General features: G+C 46.0%; 1 long non-coding RNA gene across 1 annotated transcript in view; it reads right to left on the reverse strand.

The window, feature by feature from the left end:
- LOC116284033 (uncharacterized) overlaps positions 1–13886 on the reverse strand; it is a 73596-nt gene that overhangs the window by 39690 nt on the left and 20020 nt on the right. Inside the window, exon 2 of the long non-coding RNA XR_004193821.2 lies at positions 10401–10550. This is a non-coding gene — a long non-coding RNA (uncharacterized lncRNA). The remainder of the gene's footprint in view (positions 1–10400; positions 10551–13886) is intronic.

The raw sequence follows: 13886 nt of genomic DNA on the forward strand, positions 1-13886 counted from the left end.
TGGTCTTGGGGATTTTCCCAAAACACTGGATTACCGACAGTCGGGTATTTCATGGGCAGGCATTTCAGGTGCTGAAATGCCACGGTTTCTACTACAGAGAAGAGATCGGGAGACTTTCTGTAAAGGGCCAGACAGTCAGTCTTTTTGGCTTTTGGGGTCATACAATCCTTGTCACAACCGCTCAGCTCCACGCTGGTAGCACCCCAAACAGCCCTTAGAAAATTCGTAAACACATAAGCATAGCTGTATTCCAATAAAACTCTGTGGACGCAAGCCTGGATTCCACGTAATGGGACATGTCCCCAGATACTATTCCTCTTTTGGGATTCAACCACTTACATATGGAAAAACCACTGTAGCTCGCGGACCTTATCTCAACAGGCAGCCGGCCAGGTTGGGCCGTGGGTGTCACTGCTTCCCCTGCCGCAGAGAACGTTCCACACGCGTGGAAGCCTCCAGAATCATTAGGGCGAATGTTGCCAAATAGCACTGCCACTTAAACCACTCATTTCCCAGCCTTGGTAACAGAGGTGAGATTTATTATTTAGTCAGGTAACATGGAACCCTAAAAACAGAAGACCCGATTCTTGTTCACTTCTGGTTCCGAGTGGCCCTGGTGAAGGCACTTAACACCCCCGCAGCCCGGAAGGCACCCGTGGAAGCTGCTGGCACTGGCTGTGAGTGGGGAAGGCCCCCGGGGTCTGCCCCCTGCCCCCCTCTCTCCTCTCAGACAATCTCAGTCTCCCCACCCCCTTCCAGTGCCTGCATCTTAGGCACTTGGGGTTGCTGGCTGCTACTCAAACATTCTAAACTCGTTCTGCCGCAGAGACTTTTACTTGTCTTTCCCTCTGGAAGTCTCTTTCCCCAGAGACTCCGTGAATCATGCACATTGCTCAGCCCGTTACTTAAGTATGACTTCCTCTCTGCGGTCTCCCCGGCCTCCTAAGCTTGACTAGCACCTGACACTCAGTCCTCTGTCTCCCTGCTCTGTTTTATTTCCTACATCGTCATTTATTAATATCAACACTATCTCGTTCATTCTAACATTTACTGCTTTGCGATCTGTCTTCTGAAACAGACACGAGGACAAACTGTCTGAACAGTGCCTGGAATTTTGTGGTTCCTTCACAATCATTTGTTGGATGAATAATAACCCTGTGTCTCTGGAAGTAAGAACTCCTCGGGGCCCTTATCCTGGGAACCAACTGCCAGAACCCCCTTCTGGGATTATTCGCTGTAATAACACATGTTAAGTATGCCCTGCCAGGTAAGGCAAGCTCAGATAAATTAAATAATGTGCCAAGGGCTTAAAGGGCAGGGCCAGTGGGTATTTGAATCCTGGGGGCAAATCTGAAAGCCCCACTCTTTGGTGATGTCTGATATCCTGTAGGTATGGTGACCAAGTTGTCCCCCATTAAAATGTAAAGCCACGGAGTTTCCCCATCAAAAATCCTAGTGCGTTTATAAATTAAGATACTATTACACAGAAGTGAAAAGGAACAAGCGACCTCTGCCTGAACACAGTGGGTGAGTCTCGCAGGTCTTCCAGTGAGTGGAAGAGCCGAGATCCGTAAGACTCCATGCTGCGCGGTCTCATTTACATGGAAACAGCAAGAGCGAAATGATGACGATACACATCAGAAGTGTGGCTGTTTCTGGAACTGGGAAGAGGCACGCGGGGACCTCCCCGAGGGCCGCAAACGCGCTGTGTCCGCGTGTCCCTGCACACACACTCTCAAGATGTGCATTTAAGGTTTTCGTTCTTTACTTTGAAGAATCGAACTCCAACACACATTGAAACATACAAAGTTAAGCTATTTATAGAAATGGTGGGCTAGAGCAGCTGAAATCAGGATGGCCTAAAAAATTCAAAAGCTGCGCTGCCCACAGTTACAGAAAACCGAGCAGCCGGTCCAGACGGGAATTCTCGACCGTCTCGGAGGCTGACAGCCGATGGGAGGTGAGGGTAACCTCTACCATCTGTCTGCAACCACCGCCAAAACTGCTGAGCCGGGGAAAGTTTAGGGAAGTGTCCCACGTCCTCCCGCCTGTCTTGCCTCAGCCTCACTCCTTGCGTCTAACGAAGCACTGTCTGTTCAGATCCGGCTTTTCTCCCGACCACCTGACTTCTTCTCAACCAGCAGGAGAGGACGAGAAAGGCTGGTCCAGCCTGAATCAGGTTTGGCAGGAAAGTAAGTTTGTTTTACTGCTGTTTGTCATTGGAATTATCTTCCATGAAAAAGATTACGGTGAAGACAGCAAGTCTTCTCCGTTCTTTTTTTTTTTTTAATAACAGGTCATAAAAACACCAAGTCACTTATATACATGGAAATACCCAAGAGCCTGGAGGGAAGGTCTAAGTCTTTAGTAAAGAAGGACCCACTCTCTGGGATGGAGCTGGGGAGCGTGGGACTGTGGCTCGGGGGGAGGCGGGAAGGGACAGTCACCCCTCAAATGAGCTGTGGATAAGTGACCTACTTGAACATCTTTGGTTTTTTAGGGTTTTTGGGGGGGGCGGTAATTATGTTTATTTATTTATATTTTAATTTTTTTTAAGGAGGTACTGGGGATTGCACACGGGACCTCATGCATGCTAAGCACGTGCTCTACCACTGAGCTACACCCTCCCCCTTCCTGGAGCATCTTTGGTAAGTGACATTTGTGCTAATACGGAATCAAAACCCAAGGTCAGTCTCTCCCCAGTGAATGGGGCTGAGCAAGTCGTGCATCTGGGCACTCCGCATGCCCGGTCCATGAAGTCATCAGAGCCTCTAAAGAGAGTTATGTCTAAGGCTCGCGCTTGTTTATGGAAAAATGAGTTTTGGGGCTTGGCTCTGCTCAAGCACAGACCTTCTGAGCTGCGGGTACACATTGGTTATTCTTTACAAAGTAGTTCTTGTCCTCAAGAACAAGTGTCCTGATTCCGGCCTCAGCCTGGAGCCTAAAGACTCGGCCTATCAGTTTCTTCATTTCCTGTGGGCTCAGCCACCCCGTCTCAAAGGGCAGCTTTTCAAATGACACCCTCGGCTCCCTCGGATGCTGGTACTTCCTCCGAATAAGGAAGCCAAGAAACACAAGAAGTACGTACGGGCTGGAAGTCGGAAAGGCAGCGAGAAATGATGGGGCTCTTTTACAGCGTAACTGGTCTCCTTCCTCCCCTCCCCCACGCGGAGACATCCCCCCCAACCCCCACCCCCACCCCCAGCCCCGGGAAAGGACTGAGCTGCGCTCCCCTGTGAGATACAGGCTGTTTTCAGGACTCAGACATCACAGGACAGACGGCTCCTCAAACGTGTCTCTGTGTGATGTCCCATCCCCATGGAATTCTCCAGCAGAGGAAACTAATTACTTATTGCTGCTCTCTGCTGTCATCGAGAGCATTATGTACAAGCAGGACAAGGTGACAGGAAAATTGATAAAGACTTTTCATTCTGCTTCTCTGCTCCACGTCTCTGCGGAGACCTCAGCATTTTCAGAGTAAACTTGACGTGATGCTGGAAGACTTGAACTACTGTTGACACTGGAGAAAATCAAAGCGTGGATGGAAACGTTAGCGGCAAGGACAAGGGCGGCCGGGGCAGGCAGGATGCTGAGTTGCCCGTCAACGCACCTAATGATGTGTGGTCTCCTGCTCCCTCGTCTTACCTTGGAAAGTTTTCTACTTTCCCCAGAGCCTGCGTGGTGAGAGCAATGCTAAAGAAATTTCCATTGCTCCACGCCCCCTTCTTTGATCTCGGGTTTGTAAATTCCAGGGATTGTTTTTAGGGGCGGGGGTACGTCATCACGAGAATCACTCCTGTGGACCTTCCCCCATCACCCTTGCTCAGTAATGTGTTGGGTCATGAAAGGAGGGGGTGTGATTGAGAAAGGCAAAATATCCCCCATCCTCGCTTTAACACGCTGATCACCCCAGCACCCAAATTTGGGTGAGAGCTGTGTTTCTTCAGGGGCACCTGATCCACAGTGGGCGGTCAACGTGTGAGAGCACATCAGGGTGCCCGAGTGAATCAAAGCACCACCCGTCCAGGGAGGTCACGCATCTGGTTTTGCAGACCCCAGGAGACCTGGCCAGGGGAGCGCGGGGGACAAAGTCCACGGGGCTCACCATGTGCCCTGATGTGGACTCTGGCCTCCCTCCTGTCCACGGCCCCTTCATGCACAGACATTCCGTTACCATTACAAGGACTCTTTTCAGAACTTGAACCACTTTGAGGTCCCCGTTTCTAGAAGAAGACAAATGTGGCCAACGGTAATCAGGAAGATTTCAGTATCTCTCATTCGCATCTCAGTATCCTTCCCACAGTAAGACACACAGCCCTGAATTCTCTCTCAGGCTTTACAAACATCAAGGCATCTGCCTCCTGGGACAGTCTACAGACCTCTCACAATCACCGTGTTCTAAAGCTGGATTCAGTTCCTCCTCCAAACCTTTCTTCTTTTCGTTTCCTATTCTGGCAGATGGCTTCAGCCTAAATCCCCAAACCTCAGTCATCCTTGATCCCTTCATCGCCTTCAACCCTCTCCCTCTGCTCCGACATCAAATCACTAGGTCCTATTTATTTGACCTTCTGAAGATCTCTAGTCCAGTCCAGCCACCATCTCTCAAACCGCTCTAAGAATTTCCTAAATTACTTTCCACTTCAATCTTACCCTTCATGAGAAAGCCACAGAGATCTGTCTAAAACGCACACAGTCACATGGATTGCTCGTGCTAAGAATGTATTCAAGGCTCTCCGGTAAAACCCAAGTTCCTTCACTTGGCTTTCAAAATGATCTGCGCACCTGCCCAGTGTGACCTCTGCCTCTCCGTTCTAATCATCCTCAACTTCCTTTGGCCCCAAGAAATCCCCAACTGCTCTTTATTCTCTTGCTTTCTCCGTCTTTGCTCAGGCTGCGCCCTCTTCCTGATGCAAAGATTTACCTTTCTTTTTAATTAATTGTGGGGTGAGGTACCTGCAGCTTAGCCTGAGGACCTGGCTTCAGTGGCAAGTTTCTTGGCAGGCATCCTTCCCACCCCTGGTGTGGAAGAGACTCCCACAGCACACCCCCCTTGCATGGTGTTTGCTCACTGCCTGTTAGACCCCTGTATGGGGCCACCAGCTCCATGGGGACAGGGCTCAAGTCTATCTTGTCGATAACTTTGAGTTCTCAGGGTCTAGAACCAGGTCTGGTGCTAAGTAAATATCTTGAGATTGAATCAAGAAATGATGTGTCTCCAGTTGTCTCCAAAGATTTGAGGCGATCCTTGGGTGTCCTCCTTGTCCCCTTCCCTGTCACGTCCTCTCTGTCCTCACGACCGCATGAGGAGCCACAGCGCCCCTGCGAACATGCAAGGGAGGCTCTGGCGTGGGGGCTCACCAGGACAGCACGCCCACTTTCCTTCTCAGCCTTCTCGTCCCTGCTCAACAGCCTCTGTGTCTCTGCCTTGCAGGCTTCTACGTGTCCTTAGTCCCTGTGTTAGTCCAGGCTCCCGAGAAACAGAGCCTGAGATGAGGACGCTTGTGCAAGTGACTTACTGAAGGAGAGCTTCCGGGAGGAACCTGTAAGAATGTGAGGGAAGTGGGATGTGTAGAGGAAACATCTAGGCACAGATGTGACCTCAGGTGATATCTAGCCTCATCCTCGCCCCCCAGGGAGCCCTGGAGGCTCAGCTGCCTGTCCTGCCTTGAGATGAGGGAGCAAGTGTTTTGAGCCCTGTGCTGGTCAGTCATTGGCTCAGGGGTGCCCCAGCTGGGGACAGAGGGAGTCAGGACATTAATCCCAGACACCTCGGAGCTGGGCAGCTCCAAAGCCGAAGGGCAGCCGTCTAGAGGAGTGTCACTGTGTGTCACTGCCATCCTATGGTAGCAGATAAACGGAATACAGAGACCCGAATGGGGCTACAGGTCCTTTGGGTTTTGCTGGCAACTCTTTATGACCTTCTTCAGCCGAAAGTCCTAGATCGGTGTGCAATTTCTGGAAAGTTCTGAGAATTTCCGGGCTGGACTGCCAGAGGGTGCTCCCCTCTGTCACCCTCCACCCCAACCTCCCATCCTCTCTGAACCCATCGACCCGTGTGTGTGTGTGTGTGTGTGTTAAAATCGTGATTCACAACCCAGCCACGTTCCTGCCAGAGACAAGGTCGGGGAAACGTGCACTGTTACCAGCTCCCAGCTGCAGCCACACGGCAGAGACACTGCCATGTATTTGTGCTGTGTGGACTTGTCTGCCACCAGGAAAACAGGGAGGAAATTGGGCGCCACACTCCATCAGTCTCCGCTACATGAAGGGTCTGTTGTCCATGTCATACAACTGAGACCTAGGGCACCTGCTTAGACCAAGTGACCAGGTCCTCAGGACTGAGGATTGAGATGAACTGCCTGTCAGCCTCCCTGGGAGCTGCTGATGTGATGATGTGGTAAATGGATGGTGCTGTCACCAGGCAAGCTTGCGTTTACGTCTCAGCTTCCCAACCTCCCAACAGCGGGCGCTGGGGAAAGCTACTTTTTCTGAAACTCATCTATATAATGGTGACAGCGCCTACACTGCAAAGTTGTTATGAAAATTAAATAGCACCTGGCACATAGTAGGGACTCAATAAACGAGAGCCATCACTTTGAGTTATTTCCCTTTCAACAGAAAGGAAAGCCAGAAAGGAGTGGATATTGATAGCTCTGGACTGAGAAAGAGCGAATGTGGTTTGTGTGTTTGTGTGTGTGTGTGTGTGTTTACGCATTGCGTGCACCAGGCATCATTGTTCTGGGTGTCTGAGCACCTATTGCTTCATGAAATACAACAATTTTGTAACTGAGGTTTCGTGATGATTTCTACAGAGGAGACTGAAGAACAAATCATCTGTTTGTCTCTCTGTAGAGATTGGGTCCTGAGTACTGAACATGAATGAGACTCTTCTCCTCTGGACACCTGCGAAGTTAAAGGAAAGCCCCCTGACACAGCGCGTGGGACAAGCCCAAGCCAGCCCCGCCCATCTCCCCCGCAGGCCACCCTCTGGTCCTGGAGGTGCTTTCCAACCACAGCCAGGCTCTTGGGGCTCCGCTCACTTTCCCACCCCCCACCCCTCCACGCTTCTGGGTGCTGATGGCTTCTTGCTCTTGCAGGCCCCCAACACTGCCTGCTGGTGTCCCGTGAACCAAGGTGATTCCTAGTCCCCCTTCAGTAAACAATCCCTTTTAAAAACCTTTATCATTCCATTTATCTGGAGGGAGGAGAAGCTAATTAGGTTTATGTATTTATTTGTTTTAATGGAGGGACTGGGGATTGAACCCAGGACCTCATGCGTGCTAAGCACCCGCTTTTCTACTGAGCTACACCCTCCCCCAGTAAATAATCTCTTTATTTATTTTATTTTTATCATTCCATTTATCTTTTTTTGGGGGGGTGGTAACTATTTATTTTTAATGGAGGGACTGGAGATGGAACCCAGGACCTTGTGCATGCATGGTAAGCGCTCACTCTGTCACTGAGCTATACCTTCCCTCAGTAAATAATACCTTCTTTTTTTGTTACTTTTATCATTGCATTTATTTTTATTTTGTTGGGGAGGTAATTATTTATTTTTAATGGAGGGACTGGTTACTGAACCCAGGACCTCATGCATGCTAAGCACTCACTCTACCACTGAACTACCCCCTCCCCCCAGAAAATAATTCCTTTAGGAAATTGCCCTGAATTATTCCATTTGAATGTGCCATCTGTTTCCTGCCAGGAACTGTGACTGATTTAGTATGTTTTTCCTCAAATAACTTTAAAACTTTGTCATTTCAAGATGCTATTGTGTGCATTACACAGAGGTCAGTGAACGTGGAAAAAAAAGAACAAAACTCTATTTCATCTGACACCAAAATAAGGCAACTAACCCTGGTCCCCAGGTTCTCCCTCCTTTATTGGCTCCTGTTAATACTCTTCAAAGGCTACAGTCATCAACGGCAGGAAATGAAAAACTGAAACCCTCAGTGCCCAAACACTGACAAGCTTGTGCTCTCCTACCTAGCCTTCATCACTAGATTATAAAGTTTTTAAGGGCAAAGATGATTTCTTTTTCATCTTCTGTCCCTTTGGCTTGATGCACTCAGTGATTTCAAGTTCTTTGTAACACAGCCTTCCTAAAAGTTATAATACAAGTAGCTGAAGTCATGAATCTATCAGAAAGCCCCTAGCGTTCTCCCATCCTCCGTTCCCAGCACAGGAGTCTCCCTCCCCATCCCCAGACACTCACACACCGGGTCTGACCAAGGCTTTATCTGACAGAGAATACCTTCCTGGGTTCTGCCGTGCCAAGGCTGAGCCACTGACTGAAGGCTATCTTTTGCTCATTAAAATTCCTTCTTTTTTCATAGCCAGCTCTTCAGCCCAGCTCTCTGGCAACTGATCTGATGAACATTTCCAAGAGGGTGTGGTGAATCATTTAAGGTGGTATTTTAATAGTAATAATTAATTTTGTTATGTTTATAATCTACATAACCAGCAGATCAAATCAGTTATTTTGCTTAGGATGAGACTAAAATTAGGCAGAAATGAATTGGTTTAATAAAAAAAATTAAGTAAGAATATAAGTGACATAAAAACGTAACAAAAATCAAGAAGAATCATCAGCTATGATGATCCATTTTAAGTGTCAGTTTGGTTCAGCTATTAATGTACCCAGATAGTCAATCAAACACAAATCTAGGTGTTGCTGTGAAGGTATTTTTTAAGATATGATTGACATCTACAATCAGCTGACTTTAAGTAAAGGACATCATCTTCTATAATGTGGTTGGGTCTGATTCAATCAATTGAAAGACTTTAAGGGAAGAATGGAGCTTTCCTGGCAGGGAAGAAATTCTGCCTGTAATACTGAAGTCTCAGATCCTGCCCAAGAGTTCGAACCTGCCCTCTGGACATGATGGCTTGTCCTACAGATTTCAGGTATGTACAGCCAACCACCACATTTGCCAACTGAGGAAATAGATAGATAGATAGATAGATAGATAGATAGATAGATAGATAGATAGACAGATGGATGGATGGATGGATAGATAAATGGATGGATGGGTTGATGGATGGATGGATGGATGAATGGATGGATGGATAAATGGATGGATGGATGGATGGATAGATAAACGGATGGATGGATGGATGGATGGATGGATGGATAAATGGATGGATGGATGGATGGACGGATGGATGGATGGATAAATGGGTGGATGGATGGATGGATAGATAGATAGATAGATAGGGGAAGAGTGAGAGAAAGAGAGAGATGGACGGGGAGAGACAGAGAGAGAGAGATTCCATCCTACTGGTTCTATTTTCCTACTCTTTGGTGGAATATTGAATGATACATCAAATGACTGAGGTTTTGCTTGAGTTTTCCCCTGCCAGGGATAACTTCATATCAACTATGACCTTCTGGAAACAATGCTTAAGATCATCAATTGCCTTTATGGTTTAGTACTGTCATTGTAAATAAAATCTGAGCTATTGGTACTCACACCTTGACAAGATGCCTTTGCCCTCTCCTGCTTCCACATCCTCCTTTTGCACTGGCTTGTGGACTTGTTGTCCCTGCTAAATGTATCAACTGGGACAGGAACAGTAATATTTCAGCTGGCACATATAACCTGACTCAGTAAACTGGTGCTGATACGAGATACTCACACGTGCTGTCAAAATAGAGGTGCTGCTTAGAACCCTGGGGTCTTAAAGTAGTTCCGCTCCACAAAGCCCTCGCAGCCAAATCATCTGGACTCTTTTTAAAAGAAAGGGGCCTCCTAGACCCCCATCTCAGCTCTCCTAAGTGTCTTACAGAAGGCCACATTTGTACAAGCTCACGACACCATACTCAGATGCCCTAAGTTTAAAACCCAGTACCTGAGGGATTCCTTAGAGAGACCGCCGGACGGTTGTAGCTTTCCGTGTTTTAAATTTGGGGATTCTGGAATAGATTGTACTTGAGAACTCTCTATTAAAGCTATAAGAACTCAAAAGTTTAGAATGCTCTGAAGCAACCTGTGGTAGGTTGAATTATCGACCCCAGTCCCAGTTGTCTCCTGTCCCACATCTTGTCATGGCCTCTTCATGGACAGAGCACGTGTCCACACTCCTCACCTCTGGGACTGGTTATGTGACTTGGTTTTCACCAACGACAGTGGGAAGAGTTGATCTGCTGACCCTCCGCGTAAAGTATCATCGTGGTGTATACAGCTAAATGATACACAGCCCCCGGTTCCCTAATTTTATCGATGAGGAAACTGAGGACCTATGAAGCCAAGTGACTTTCCTAAGAAGCCTTAACCTGAAGGAATAACTCAAAATGGTAGGACTTTCACGGCAGACCGGAAGACGGACGCGTTGAGAAAGAGGTTTCCAACATTCCTCCTTCTAATCACACAAGTACCAGCACCCTTAGGTTGACGTACCTTCGGAGCAGCAGCATGAGACGCCTCCAGAAAACGTCACCATGTCCTGAAGTTCAGCGGGACGCCCTCACACTCTTCACACTCGGGGACTTGGTGTTCCTCCAGCTCTGCTGACCTCAGTTGCTCTCACACACAAGTGTGCCCTGCCTGCTGGAATGAAAACAAACGCCACTAAACGCCATTGTCCTGAGCACGGCATTTTCCTTTTGCCAACCATGAAGCTGTATACAACCAATTGCTTTTATTCAATACACCAAGAAAGCATCTTGCCTGGTAGGTAGTTACCTGCAGCAGTGAGTTTGACGGGGGAGATAAGGGGCGGGCTGTCATATCAGAGTCCAGTGAGAACTCAGACTTGGAATTTAACCGCTCACTAAGACTTCAGAGGATCGACATGGGGTGATTAACAGCAGGTTACAGAAGATACTACAAAAGCATCTACAAACTCAGGATAACCTAAAGGACATCTTTTGGGTGCCTGTACATGTCACAGAGCCCGGGGCTTTGGGTTACCACAGCGTTTCCTGGAAACTCTTATTTTGCCAAATATCTTGAATTCAGGCCCAAGCATCCTTCCGGTTCACAGCCAGATGGTGGGTTCAGTCCTGAAGGGAGTTCAGCTCTCCCGTGTCCTTGCAGGAGGCTCAGACCAGGCAATATTTAAATTAAAAAAAAAAAAGATAAACATCATTCTAGGCACATTCCGTGCCTCATCTCCAGGGCCCAGTTCCTGTTATCCATCAAGTCGGTTTTAAAATAGTCCACGTTTTTCAGTCCTGCAAAGTCAACAGTCCTGGAAAGTTGGCAGGTCCACTTGTTTAAACAAAGCTCCCAAGTTTTCTGCTGGCAGGTGTTTCCAGAGTTCTTGGAGCACAATTCTTTGGATAGGATATTTGCCAATATACATAGCAACAGGAAAAAAAAAAAAGTGTTTTCCTTTGCCACAGTGGAGGCACCAAAATGCCTTAGATGCAAAACTGGATATTTAGTTCAGGGGCTTATTTTGGCTCTAGGTCAAGGAATAAACGATCATAAAATCCATCATCTCTCTGTCCAGATCTGATGGGTTTCAGAGGGGAATAGGGCCACTTCTCAAATCGGCAGTGTGCGTACCCTAGCCATCTCTGCAGTTTGACGCAGTGAGTCTGGTCCTCCCCACTTGGCCAATCCCCCCAGACTCTGAAATGTCTGGTTCTCCAGCTTTCCAGCTAATTCTGCTTGAAATTGAGGCTGGGGATGGTGGGTCTGAAATTAATACAATGATGGTGAAGCAAGTAAGACTTCAGTCTTCCTCTGTTCACCCTTAAGCATTGATTTCAGTGAGTCTTAAATCCAGCTTTCCAAAATTGAAACCTGAAACTGCTTCAGAGCACATGACTAGTTTTATAATCTGCTCCTTGGCAGTCAGACTAACTTATGTTTGCTGCCATTAGATTCATTCCCTTAGTCATTCAATTAAACTTGACATTGGTGCTGGGACCCAACTAAAGAGAAATAATCCCTCAAATCTCACCCTGAACTGAATGAAAATAAATAGAAGATTTTTTGTTTTAAACACAAAACCGAAGTCTAAGAAGGGGAAATATGAGCGTGGAAGGGAAAGGTTCGGGGAACGAGTTTTTAAAATTCAAAGGAAGTCAAATGTAACGGGCTTAGAAGGTACTGAGTTTTAGGTCATTAAATTGTAACTCAATGAAAATTAAGAGTTTCAAATTCTGCCTACAAAAATTTAGAATATTAGGCATTACAAAAAGTTATTTTAAGTCATTTCTTCTTTTGTTACTTGCTAGTGGCAAATGTATTCAGTTTAAGTTCTTTCTTGCTGGTGTTAATTGGCCTTATCTTGGGGTCACTTGACACCTCTCTGTGTTACCCATTCGCTCCATCTCTCTCATATTATCTTGTTGTTTAGTATCTTTGGAGGCTTCTTTATAAATTTCAAAATGAAGATACATTTTTTTGGATGTTCTGGATTTAGAATGGGCCCTTTTGGCAAAGAGTCATGAATATAGCCTAGGATCTTATAAAATCCATCCGTTTTGGGGGGAAAAGAACCTGGACATTCAGTTGTCAAGGAGAAAGCTATTTTTTCTTCATGTTAACTGTGGCTACAAAAAAACCCCCACATTAATCAGACTCTGAGTTTTTAACCTCAGGGAGATGTCGGAAGGAATAACAATAGTTAAAAATATAGACTTTGAGAAGCATTATTTACAATAGCCAAGACATGGAAGCAACCATGGACAGATAACTGGATAAAGAAGCTGTGGTATAGTTATACAATGGAATACTATTTAGCCATAAAAAAGAATGAAATCATTCCATTTGCAGCAACAAGGATGGACCTAGAGATTATCATTCTAAGTGAAGTAAGTCAGACAGAGAAAGACAAACATCGTATGATGTCACTTATACATGGAATCTAAAAAAAATGATACCAATGAACTTATTTACAAAATAGAAACAGACTCACAGGCACAGAAAACAAACTTATCATTACCAAAGGGGAAAGGGAGGGAGGGATAAATGAAGAGTTTGGGATTAACAAATACACATTACTATATATAAAACAGTTAAACAACAAGGTCCTACTGTATAGTACAGAGAACTATATTCAATAGCCTATAATAGCCTATAATGAAAAAGAATATGAAAAGGAAAATATGAAAAGGGACATATGTATATATATATATATATATATATATATATATATAAAACTGAATCACTGTGCTGTACACCAGAGACTAACACAACATTGTAAATCAGCTATATTTCAATAAATATATATACAAATATAGACTTTGACCAGACAGACCTGAGTTCAAATTCTTGCTTTGCTACCTAGATGTAGGTGTTAAAAGACGCTCTTAAGGCAATGTTGGCACGGCCTCTACCTAGCTATGAGACCTGGACTGGCTTGTTAAACTCTCTGGGCTTTGCTTTCTCAGTGGTAAGTGGGCAACGTGAGGGGATATATTTGGGAAATTCCAGTAAAGTAATACGGCCAGTGCAGGGCCAGTAAAAGTGACTCATGGTCAGAACAGCAACACACTTTGAGAAAACTGTACTTGGGTGCACCCTGATAACATCACGCTTTGTCTGAACTTTCATTGTGTTTTATCTCATGAGTAATAAATATTTGTTGTTGAAAAAACTGAAAAATATGAGTTTTTTTTTTTTTAAATGAGACTTACGTCATTACTTATAGAATCATCCCCCAGAAAGAATTCCTACGGAGAGTGTGACTGAGTCCTCTGAGACTTGGTCACAGGACACCCAGGGGACAGCACATTACTCCTCAAAGGTCTCTCTTCCACCTGGAAGAGGATCTTGCCTCGTGAAAGAGCAGTGAAGGCCGTGGGAAAACTGATTCCCAGGAGACAAATCAGGAGAAAGTAGCCTGAGAAGATTTGGGAGGAAATGAACTTTTGTTTGTCTGTTTGTTTTTCACAAATCGAGAGATGTTGTAAATTCCAGGCAGGATAC

This window comes from Vicugna pacos, chromosome 17, assembly GCF_048564905.1.
Source record: "Vicugna pacos chromosome 17, VicPac4, whole genome shotgun sequence".
Classification (NCBI taxonomy): Eukaryota; Metazoa; Chordata; class Mammalia; order Artiodactyla; family Camelidae; genus Vicugna; species Vicugna pacos.